Consider the following 12,708-nt stretch of genomic DNA (forward strand, 5'->3'; position numbering starts at 1 on the left):
ATGAGTCTTTCAGAGCTGGATTCATTAATTTGTCAATTAATTCATTAATTTTTTTATTCTACTGGATGACAGTAGGAATAAAATGACTTTTTCTGTCTGATTCAAATGCTCTGGTATTCCAAAAGGGAGATTCATATTTACTAAGAGAGTCTTTCCCATTGTTTATACTTCCTGCCTAAGCATCAGCTTCTTTTTCTCTTTCTTCACAGCTGACAACAGATGCCCTAATTGTTTCACCTCAGGTTAGCACTATTGCAATTTGTCTAGCAAGACCTTATGTCCCTGTCAGATGAGAAATTGCAGTAAAGCCAAAGCATCAGTTTTGCATTGCTCTTTAGTTTCTGAGGCTACTAGCAGCAAGTCGTCTACATAGCGAATAATCATAGATCCCCCTGGTGGGAGAAATTCCTCTAAGTGTTTCTGTAAATGACTAGAGAAAATAATGGGAGCATTCAAAACCCTTGAGGAATTGTTTGCCATAAATATCAGACTTTCTCATAAGCAAAAGCAAACAAGAATTTAGATTCATCCGCTAGAGGAATGGAGAGAAAGAAAATGCAGAAAATTGATCAATATTTACTTCCTTAAGATTTTTTTTTTTTTTTTTTTTTTTTTTTTTTTTTTTTTTTTTTTTTGAGACAGAGTCTCGCTCTGTCGCCCAGGCTGGAGTGCAGTGGCGCAATCTCGGCTCGCTGCAAGCTCCGCCTCCCGGGTTCACGCCATTCTCCTGCCTCAGCCTCTCCGAGTAGCTGGGACTACAGGCGCCCGCCACCACGCCCGGCTAATTTTTTTTTTTTTTTTGTATTTTTAGTAGAGACGGGGTTTCACTGTGGTCTCGATCTCCTGACCTCATGATCCGCCCGCCTCGGCCTCCCAAAGTGCTGGGATTACAAGCGTGAGCCACCGCGCCCGGCCTTTTTTTTTTTTTTTTTTGAGACAGAGTCTTGTTCTGCAGCCCAGGCTGAGGTCAGTGGTGTGATCTCGGCTCACTGCAACCTCTGCCCCCCAGGTTCAAGCAATTCTCCTGCCTCAGCATCTCAAGTAGCTGGGATTACAGGCACGTGCCACCACACCCAGCTAATTTTTTGTATGTTTCTTAAAGACAGGGTTTCACCATGTTGGCCAGGCTGGTCTCGAACTCCTGACCTCAGGTGATCTGCCTGTCTTGGCCTCCCAAAGTGCTGGGATTACATGTGTGAGCCACCGTGCCCGGCGTTCTTTAAGATCTTACACAAATAAATTTAGCAGTTGACCATCTTCATCACTTTTACCTCTCTTCTCTTTCGGAAGTGTGAGACTATTTCAAAGTGGGTGGCTTTTTCAAATTATCCCTAGTTTCTCTATTTTTTTTTTTTTTTTTTTTTGAGACAAGGTCTTGCTCTGTCGCCCAGGCTGGAGTGCAGTGGCACCATCTCAACTCACAGCAGCCTCGACCTCCCGGGCTCAAGAGATCCTCCCACCTCTGCCTCCTGAGTAGCTAGGGCTAGAGGCACGCACCACCTCGCCTGGCTAATTTTTCTTTCTTTCTTTCTTTCTTTCTTTTTTGCTTTTTGTAGAGACAGGGTCTTGCTATGTTGCCCAGGCTGGTCTCAAACTCCTGGGCTCAAGAGATCCTCCTGCCTCGACCTCCCAAAGTGCTGGGATTACAGGTGAGCCCCCACATCTGGCCTCTAATTCTTTTATAACCTATTTCATTCCTTCTAATTGAGCTCCCAACAAAGGAGATCGTTTTACACACAGCTATGGCTTATCCCTTTGGTAAATTGATTTTATGGGCTCTATAGCGCAAATTAAATCAGCATCTTGATTCTCTAGGGCTCAAAAGATGACTTGATTTGTGTCAGCTCAGGAAGGGGGCTTTTCCAGCACTGAATATGGTAGGCTTGGAGGTGCACGGCAGGTCTGTTGCCAATAGGTTTACAGAAGAGTCAGGAGAAAGGGGGAGCACTTGCTCCTTAGGCAAAGGCAGAGGGCCCATCTGATGGGAATTGGAGGGAAGGGAATATGTAGAAGGCTGAGCCAAGATACAAACAACCTGTACTGACGGAAAGCAAGAGCAAGAGCTTTCCAAGGCAAATGCAGAATAAGTAGCACCAGTCTCTATGGGAAAAGGCAAGGACAGGTCAGCCTGGCAAGCAGTGACCGACATACACACACTTAAACCTAATCTCTTCCCGCCACTGCCATTTCCTCAATCTATCCATTTTGAGCCATTTGTAAAGTATCTCCTAGCTGAGAGTTTTATCCTCCTAGGCCCCTACCCCTGATTCTCTTGTTCCTGCCATCCTGCATGCCCCAGTCTCTTTGGACAATCCCTCTTCCAATGTCCTTGCTTCTTGCAATGATGACACGTGTCTTGCTTCCTTTCCTTTCTGGGTTGTCCAGAACAGGAGTTACTCCCTTTTAGTAAACAGACTTGAGCAACTAACACAGAAGTTTTTCAGTTTCTTCTTTTCTTCTTTGACTTTCTCTAGAGTCCCAAATACCGAATAGCTGCTCCTAAGCTTACATGATAGTCAGTCCTGCCATCCTACCACCTTTTCCCTTATTTGAGTTGTTGTTGTTGTTGTTGTTTGTTTGTTTTCTTGTTTTGAGACAGAGTTTTGCTCTTGTTGCCCAGGGTGGAGTGCAATGGCACCATCTCTGCTCACTGCAACTGCCACCTCCCAGCTTCAAGCAGTTGTCCTGCTTCAGCCTCCCGAGTAGCTGGGATTACAGGCCTGCGCCACTATGCCCCGCTAATTTTGTATTTTTAGTAGAGATAGGGTTTCACCATGTTGGTCAAGCTGGTCTCGAACTCCTGACCTTAGGTGATCCACCCGCCTCAGCCTCCCAAAGTACTGGGATTACAGGTGTGAGCCACTGCGCCCAGCCATAGTGGCACTTTTTAAGCCTTTTGTTTTTTAATGTCCCATTGACCAAAGCAAATCACATGGCCAAGCCCAGATCTGACAGTGTGGAAAAATGGACTCTACCTCTTGCAGGGAGGAGCTGAAAGTTCCATCACAAAAGGGTATGCATCCAGGAATGGCATGAATTTGAGGCCATTTTTGTGATCCAAGGACAGAGATTGTCCTTGGACATAAAATTCAAGGCTGGCAGTTATTTTTTTTGTTGTTAGCACATCAAATATACCATTGTCTTGTTTTCTGGCTTCTGTAGTTTGTGTTGAGAAGTTGGCTGTCAGTCAAACTGCATAACTATAAAAGTAATCAACCCACCCACCAGCTGCTTTGAATTTTTTTTTTTTTTTTTTTTTTTTTTTTTTTTGAGATGGAGTCTCGCTCTGTCACCCAGGCTGGAGTGCAGTGGCGCAATCTCGGCTCACTGCAAGCTCCGCCTCCCGGGTTCACGCCATTCTCCTTCCTCAGCCTCTCTGAGTAGCTGGAACTACAGGCGCCCGCCACCACGCCTGGCTAATTTTTTTGTGTTTTTAGTAGAGACGGGGTTTCACCGTGGTCTCGATCTCCTGACCTCGTGATCCGCCCGCCTCGGCCTCCCAAAGTGCTGGGATTACAAGCGTGAGCCACCGCGCCCGGCCGCTTTGAATATTTTCTCTTTGTCTTTGCTTTCCCTCAGTTTTACTATGATGTGCCTAGGTGTGGTTTTTTGTTAGTTTGTTTTATCCTGCTCTTGGTTCATGTGACTCCTAGAAACTGACTTGATATCCTTCACCAGTTTGGAAATATTTCATCCATTAACTCTTCAAATATTACCTGTGCCCCATTCTTTCTCACCTTGTTTTTCTGAACTCCAATTAAGCATATATTAGGTCAAGCATGGTTGTTCATGCCTGTAATCCTCAGCACTTTGGGAGGCCGAGGCAGGAGGATCCCTTGATCATAGGAGCTCAAGACCAACCTGGGCAACATAGTAAGATCTCATCTCTACAAAAAAAAAAAAAATGAACAAAATTAGCTGGGCATGATTGCATGTGCCTGTAGTGCTAGCTACTCAGGAGGCTAAGGTAGGAGGATTGCTTGAGCTCAGGAGGTCGAGGCTGCAGTGAGCAGAGATTGTGCCACTGCCCTCCAGCCTGGGTAACACAGCAAGACCTTGTCTTAAAAAAAAAAAAAATACACGCACACACACATATACGAGACCTTCTTTCTGTATCCCCTATGTCTCTTACCTCCTTTTGCCTTGTCTTCTACCACCTTTTTACCTCTCCAAGCTTTAGTCTGGCTATTTTCTTCTGACTTATCTTTTTTTATTTTTTATTTTTTGAGATGGAGTCTCGCTCTGTCGCCCAGGCTGGAGTGCAGTGGCGCGATCTTGGCTCACAGCAGGCTCCGCCTCCCAGGTTCACGCCATTCTCCTGCCTCAGCCTCTCCGAGTAGCTGGGACTACAGGCACCCGCCACCACGCCCGGCTAATTTTTTTGTATTTTTAGTAGAGACAGGGTTTCACTGTGGTCTCGATCTCCTGACCTCGTGATCCGCCCGCCTCGGCCTCCCAAAGTGCTGGGATTACAAGCGTGAGCCACCGCGCCTGGCCACTTCTGACTTATCTTTCTGTTCAACTATCTTTCTGTTCAATTCTCTCTTCAACTCTTGTATATCCCACCCATTGAGCTCCTAATTTTAATTTGTATGTTTTATATTTCTAAATTTTTCACTAGATTCTTTTTGTAGTTTCAAATTATCTGCCAAATTTCTCAATTCTGTCTTTTGTTTCCTTGAATTATTAAATATAATTATTTTAAAGTCTGTATCTGATAATGCCATTATTTGGAGTCCTTGTGGCTCTATTTTTATTATATTACTTTTCTAATTTCATTTTTATTACATTTTCTTTTCTCCTTATGACATGTTTTGTTTGTTTTTAAGACAGGGTCTCACACTGTCACCTAGGCTGGAGTGCAATCATAGCTCACTGTAACCTTGAACTACTGGGCTCAAGCAATCCACCTGCCTCAGCCTCCCAAGTGCTGGGATTACAGGCATGAGCCACCATGCCGGGCCTTGTCCTGGTTATTTTTTATCGAGTGCTGGACATTGTGAATGGAAAACTATAAATCATTTGAAGCCAAGGACAATGTTATCTTCCTGCAGAGAAAATTTACATTTGTTTCTGGCAGGCAGCTGGGGCACTAGAAATCCTGATCACCTTAATCCAATTTTCAGGGATTGAAAGAGCTCAAATCTTGACTACAGTCCCTTAGGGGACAGGGATGCAGTCCTTTAGAGGGCTATTCTATTTCCAGTTTACACTTATTCCTAGACCTTTGGGTTTCCAACCCAAAGCACGAGGGGCTTACTAGGACCCTCCTCCTTGGTGAGCCCTGCACTCTGATTTTTGACCCCTTACCTCATAAGTCTGCTAACTGTTCTGCTCAGCTTCTTGGGCCCTCAGCTGTCTCTGCTGGAATTAGCGGATGGCCATAGGGGATAAGCAGCCTTAAATGCTGAGCTCATCTCTCAGCTCATTTCCTTTCTCCCATATCTTGGTCCCATATGCTTCACTGCCTATTATCACTTGGATATTTTCAAGCAAATATTTTCCCTGTTTTATTGAGTCTGTTTAGTTGTTCTCAGTGGAGGTTGTGGTTCAAATTACTTATTTTGTCATTGCCAGACACAGAAGTCATTCAGCACTAGGTTTTAGGCTCTATTTATATTGTTGAGTCTACATATAATCTTGCTTCCAAGTACTGCATAACACTCCCTAATGTTTTATCTGCTTCCTCAGTCACTACAAATAATGCTGCCATGACCTTTGTCGTGCAGGCCATTGCTCTGTCACCCAGGTTGGAGTGCAGTAGCATGAACATGGCTCACTGCAGCCTCAACCTCCTGGACTCAATGGATGCTCCTGCCTAAGCTTCTCATGTAGCTGGGACCACAGGCATGAGCTACCACACGCGGCGAATTTTTGTATTTTTTGTAGAGATGGAGTCTCAGCATGTTGCTGAGTCTGGTCTCAAACTCCTGGGTTCAAGTAATTCTCCCACCTCAGCCTCCCAAAGTGCCACGATTACAGGCGTGAGCCACCATGCCCAGCCAAGAATTTTTGTGATGTATACCCAAGAGCAGAATTACAGAGAATTACCAAAATTACCCAATCTAGTGTATACTTAATTTGACGAGATACTGACATATTGTTCTCCAGAATGGCTGTGTTGGTCTGTATCTCCACCAGCAGTACATGAGCGCTCTCTAGCCACACATCCCTGCCAGGATTTGCTATTGCCTGCATTTCTACGTGTGTGCGTATTTGTCAATCTAATGGGTATGAAGTGATACTGTTGTTTTGATTTGCATTCCTCTGATAATCAATGGGCTTGCACATCTTGGGTGTGGAATGTCTGCTGCTGGTGCTGCCAACACTTGGTGGGGCATGTAGAGCTGGGCCTCCGACCTCTGAGGAAGGGGTGTCATCTGGCGGGTTCCGAGAAGGCTGAAATGAGCTGGAGCCTGAAACCACTGCTGCTGCTAAGACTGGCGCTACAGCAACGGGAATAGAAAGCAAACAGGAAGGAGCAAGACCCTTCTCTCCTTCCCAGCCTTCCAGTCTCCCTCTAGTGTCCCAGTTGGTGGAAACTGACAACCAGCCAGACCACAAAGAAGGAATGTAGGTTCAGAGTCCCAGCACCAGCCTCACAAAGCAGAGTATGGCACCTTCCCCGCCCCTGCCCCTTTGGCTTCGCAACGTCAGTTCGAAGCCTTCTTGCGTAATTTGAACTTCCCTCAGCAGTAATGACAACTTTATGTTTCTGTGTAACAAGATGCCAGTATCCTTCATGCAAATATGCTCCTACCCTCTTCTCAAGAGGGGAGACATAAAGTCCCAACAGTCTTTGTAATCATCTCCAAATTACAGTCACGGTATTGATGATATTAATTTCTCCTTTAAATAAGTCATAGTACCACTTAACTATTCTGTGACCTAGAGGCTAAGTTGTAACGTTTACCATCAAAACAACTGCTATTGGCCAGGTGCGATGGCTGACGCCTGTAATCTCAGCACTTTGGGAGGCTGAGGCAGGAGGATGGCTTGAGCCCAGGAGTTTGGGGCCAACCTGAGCAACACAGCAAGACCCTGTCTCTACAAAATATTACAGATAAAAAATTATCCAGTGTGGTGGCGCATGCTTGTAGTCCCAGCTACTCAGGAGGCTGAGGCAGGAGAACCGCTTGAGCCCAGGAAGTGGAGGTTGCAGTGAGCCAAGATCACACCACTGCACTCCAGTCTGGGCAACAGAGCAAGATTGTCTCAAATTAAGAGAGAGAGAGAGAGAGAGAGAGAAAGAGAATCAAAGTTTGTAAGTACCATTTCGTGTCAGAGAGGAGGAGAGATGGCAGAGCCTTTAGGGAAGACTGTGAAGATATACTGTTGGCCCTACTGTTGGCCCTGCCAAGTTGAAAGAAATGTGGTCTTTGAAGTGCAAATACGTGAGCTTTTCAACCCTGGGCAATAAAAAAAGTGCTCTGGTGGTCTTTGCAAATTGCTATGGATTAACACTATTTGACAGGGGCTATGATGCTTTGCTTCAGTAAAGTGACGCGTCTGAAACAGCAGCTGCAATCAATTCACCTGCGGTCATTCTTGAAGAGCCATCCACCTTCTGCCAAGCGCCAAATAGACAAATAGCATGTGAGAGACATCATGACTGCAACCTGCAAGTTCAAGGCACTAATCTCTGCAATTTCCCTCAGAATCGTGACATTGGGTTCCTTTCTCTCCATTAGGCAAGGGTTGTTCTGGCATCTCAATATCGTTGAATTTAGGCCACAGTTGAGTTCCAGTTTAAGTCAACCAACCACATAGGCTGTTAGAGTCACTTTCAGCTGCATGGACCAACATTAAATATAGGCCCTTTGGTAAATGCCCCCAGCTCAAGAAATTGTGCCCAATCCAATGTTATATCCATCCCTTTTGGTAGAACATCCTTAGAATCCACTTCCACACATATTCGCCCAGGTTTTTGCCAATATTTCTTAACAAAAATCATGTTATTGTTCTGGTGTATGGGTTTTCCTCTTGTGTTTTAGTGTGTACCTGTCCACCTGTGGTGGATTGCACCCTCATTATGGGATGGGGGTGGTTGTGGTGGGTCCTGAGAGGAGAATGGGTACCAGGTCAGCCCTAAAAATCCTCTTACTCCTTGTACCTGCAGGGCTAACAGTGCTAAATCAAACACAAACTTTGATTGCTTGGGTTACAGAATCGCAAGGTCAGTTGAATTCCCAGCCTCACCACGTGTCTCACACGAAATGTCAGGCAGTGGTCGGGAGGAGCGAGACCCTGAAACTTACCACTGCTTTCAAGCTCAAGGATGCAAACAAACCAATCTCCAAACCCCATCTTTCAGGATATGATTCTTGACACCACTCCAGCTGCTAATTTTGCTATCAGTCAGGATCTGATCAGGAAGTAGAAAGGATGACAGCTCCTCCCCTGGTGCATGCAGTTGAGATTTCAAGTGATCTTCCTGCCTTGGCCCCCTGAGTAGCTGGGACTACAGGCACGTGCCACCACACCAGGCTACGTTTTGTATTTTTTGTAGACAGATGTCTCAAACTCCTGGGCTCAAGTGATCCTCCCAGCTCAGCCTCTGAAAGTGCAGGCACTGCAGGTGTGAGTCACAGCGCCCAGCCTCCTCTGTTTGAAGAGTTCTAACTCCCTTCGTTCCCCAGCCTTAGGGGCTGTGTTAATTTCCTGGAGCTGCCATAGCAAAGTGCCACAAACCAAGTGGCTTCGACAGCAGAAATGGATTCTCTCACATTTCTGCAGGGAAGAAGCCCTAGATCAAGGCTGTGAGAGAGCAGGAGGATCGCTTGAGCCTGCGAGTTTGAGGTTGCAGTAAGCCATGACTGTCCCACTGCACTCCAGTCTGGGCAACAGAGGAGATTCTGTTGAAAGAAAGAGAGAGAGAGAGAGAGAGAAAGGAAGGTAGGAAAGAAGGAAGGAAGGAAGGAGGGAAGGAAGGAAGGAAAGAAGGAAGGAAGGAAGGAAGAAGGGAGGGAGGGAGGGGAAAGAAGAAAAGGAGAGAGAGAAAACGAAAGGAAGGAAGGAGAGAGAGAAAGGAAGGAAGGAAGAAAATACAGAGAAAGAAAGAAAAAGGAAAGGAAGGAAGGAAGAAAAGAAAGAAAGAGAGAAAGAAAAAAGGAAGGAGAGAGGGAAAGGAAGAAGAAAAGAGGAAGAAAGAAAGAAGAAAAAAGAAAGAAAGAAGAAAGAAAACAGAAAGAAGAAAGAAAACAGAAAGAAAGAAGAAAGAAAACAGAAAGAAAGAAGAAAGAGAAAGAAGAAAAAAGAAAGAAAGAAGGGAAGGAAGGAAGGGGAAGAAAGGGAAGGAAGGAAGGAAGGAAGGAAGGAAGGAAGGAAGGAAGGAAGGAAGGGGAAGAAAGGTAAGAAAGGGAAGGAAGGAAGAAAGGAAGGAAGGAAGGAAGGAAGGAAGGAAGGTTGGTTAGAGAGAGGCCCACAGAGCTGAAGCTGGGTCTCTGAAGTCTGAGGTGGGGGCATGGTCTAGCTAGTTGTGAAGGAGTCAGCTCAGTAGAGGGACTTGTGGGGCTGGGATCCAGACCTCTAAGGAGCAGGGGTCTGGCTGACACTGGGGTCTCTGAGCTCAGGGGATGGCCTAGTACTCAGATTTTTGAGCATAGGGCAGTGGGTGTCTGGTGGTGGTGTCTCAGAGGTGGGATGCAATGAAGCTGGTCTTGCAAGTGTTGAGAGATCTGAAAATTGGCTTCAGGCGGTGCCACAGAAATGAAGCACATGCTGCAAGGGTGAAGAAGCCTTGCTAGATGATATGCACAGGAAGGAGCAGGTCCCTTCTTCCTCCTCATGGAAGTGATTCGAGAAAGAGGCTGGCACAAAGGGCTCCAGAGCATGTGGTTCCATTTGCATACCCGTCAGGAGCAGGTGAGACTATCCACAGCCATAGATGGCAGGACAGGGCTTAGATCTGCCGCCAGGGATTGGCTGCCTGGAGGCACAAAGGCATTCTCTGTGGTGATGCAAATGTTCTTTAGTTTGGTCCAAGTTGTGGTTGCATGTGTGGATAGGCAGGCGAAAAAACCAGGCATGCACTTGATTTTCTGCACAGTAACCCTCAATAAGGACATGTTTCACGGATTTTTAGGGCAGTGGAGTTACTCTGTATGATACTGTAATGGTGGATCCATGTCATTATACATTTGTCCAAACCCATAAACGGACAACACCAGAGTCAACCCCGACGTCAGCTATGGGCTTTAGTTCACGCGAGCTTCTCACTGTGGCTCACCAGTTGTAACAAATGTACTACACTGACTCGAAATGTTCATCATGGGGAGGTGTAGGGGGAGTGACGGGGTCTGCGGGAACTCCTTACTTTCCGCTCAATTTTTCTGCAAACCTAAAATTGCTCTAAAAAACAAAATGCCTTAATTTTTTAAAAACTCAGGAAAGCAGCCCAGGGCGGATGTGGCAGCTCCAGGTCCTCAGGCCCTCGGGCTGCCTTTGTTGCTGTTCCGCCATCCTCAACGTGCGACTTCCCTTTGGTGCAACAAGGTAGCTCTCCCCATGATCACAGATCACATTTGCCTTTCAACTGTAAGGAGACAGAAAGTGGCTGGCACAAGGCCACACGTGGTGGATCACACCTGTAATTCCAGCAGTTTGGGATGCCAAGGCGGGCGGATCACCTGAGGTCAGTAGTTCGAGACCAGCCTGGCCAACGTGGCAAAACCCCGTCTCTACTAAAAATACAAAAATAAGCTGGGCGTGGTGGCGGGCGCCTGTGGTCCCAGCTACTCTGGAGGCTGAGGCAAGAGAATCACTTGAACCTAGGAGGCGGAGGGTGCCATGAGCCAAGATCATGCCACTGCACTCTAGCCTGGGTGACCGAGCGAGACTCCATCTCAAAAAAGAAAAAGGAAGGAAGGAAGGAAGGAAGGAAGGAAGGAAGGAAGGAAGGAAGGAAGAAAGAAAGGGGCCAGCACAGGTTTGCCCTGCAGATATAGGCGCACTCATGCCCGACCATCCTACTGGGTGCATAGAGGCTGGGAAATGGGTCTTCAGCTGAGCTGCCATGTCCCCAAGACACAAATCTAGTGTTATGGAAGAACAGAAAAACAGATATTGGAGGGAGATAAGTGGACGCCGTTACAGGTGGGGATCACGGGGGACAATGAGTGTAGAGGAGTCTTGAGGGGTTTTGCTGTAAACAGGAGCAGTGAAAGGGGGCAGGAGCCAGGAGGCATGCGCAGGCAGGAGCGGGAGCTTCCGGTGATAGAAGCTCCGAGGGCATGTTGGTATGCTGCTGGGCCTGACCCCACAGGGAGACAGAAAAATTACAGATGCAGAAAACAGAAGGAGAGAGGGGGTCTCAGGGGTGGCAGAGACCACTGCACATGGTGGGAGGGGTTCACCTGAGGGGGCTAGGGCTGGGGAGGGGACAGATTTGATGATGGGAACTCAAGGAAAGAAATTCTCTTCAGATGCTCTCAACTTGCTCAGTGAAACATGAAACAAAGTTCTCACCTTGAAAGTGCAAGGCCTAGGGGCTGAGGGGAAGGTGTGAGGCCTTGGAGAACCAGGGAGGAAACTCCAGAATTCCCAAGGAAGGCTGGCTCTGCCTGGGTCCACTTGAGGCTTGTGGTCATAAATCTAAGGTGCTTAGTCCTGGGCTGGGCGTGGTGGCTCACGCCTGTAATGCCAGCACTATTGGGAGGCCGAGGTGGGAGAACTGCTTGAGCCCAGGAGTTCGAAATCTGCCTGAGCAACATAGGGAGACCCCATCTCTACAACAAAAATTTAAAGATTAGCCAGGCGTGGTGGCGTGCTCCAATGGTCCTAGCTACTTGAGAGGCTGAAGCCAGAGGATTTCTTGAGCCCAGGAAGTGAAGGGCTCACCTGTGCTGGCTTCTTTTCTTTTCTTTTCTTTTTTCTTTTCTTTTCTTTTCTTTTCTTTCTTTTCTTTCTTTCTTCTTTCTTTCTTTCTTTCTTTTTCTTTCTTTCTTTCTTTCTTTTTTCTTTCTTTCTTTCTTCCTTCCTTTCTTTCTTCCTTTCTTTCTTTCTTCCTTCCTCTCTCTTTCTTTCTTTCTTTTCTTCCTTCCTTCCTTTCTTTCTTTCTTCTTTCTCTCTCTGTCTTTCTTTCTTTCTTTCCCTCTCTCTTTCTTTCTTCCTTCTTCCTTTCTTTCTTTCTTTCTTTTTTTTGAACAGAGTCTCGCTCTGTCACCCAGGCTGGAGTGCAGTGGTGCAATCTCAGGTCACTGCAACCTGATTTTTTTACCTGCCTATCCACACATGCAACCACGACTTGGACCAAATTAAAGAACATTTGCATCACCACAGAGAATGCCTTTGTGCTTCCAGGCAGCCAATCCCCAGCTACAGAGGTAAGCCCTGTCCTGCCATCTATGGCTGTAGATGGTTTCACCTGCTCCTGATCACGCCATTGCACTTTAGCCTGGGAGACAGAGTGAGACCCTGTCTCCAAAAATAAATAAGGTGCTTTGTACTGGTTTAGAGGGCTGGGTACCCCAGAGAGAACGATGCCACCGGGGCACATCATGAGTCTTCCACTGAGCCATGGAGCTGTGTCCCTTGAGGCAGGGGAAGAGGCTCCTGCCGCTGGCCACACTCTACTCTCATGTTTGAGCAGTGAAGGGCCCGGCCGTGGGGACAGCTAAGCTTGGTCTCAGAAGGCCAGCAGAGGCGAGGATCCTGAGTCCCAGCAACCATGTGACAGCAACACCCAAGGTAGCCAACAGCCAGGCCTGG

This window comes from Symphalangus syndactylus, chromosome X (genome assembly GCF_028878055.3).
Source record: "Symphalangus syndactylus isolate Jambi chromosome X, NHGRI_mSymSyn1-v2.1_pri, whole genome shotgun sequence".
Lineage (NCBI taxonomy): Eukaryota > Metazoa > Chordata > Mammalia > Primates > Hylobatidae > Symphalangus > Symphalangus syndactylus.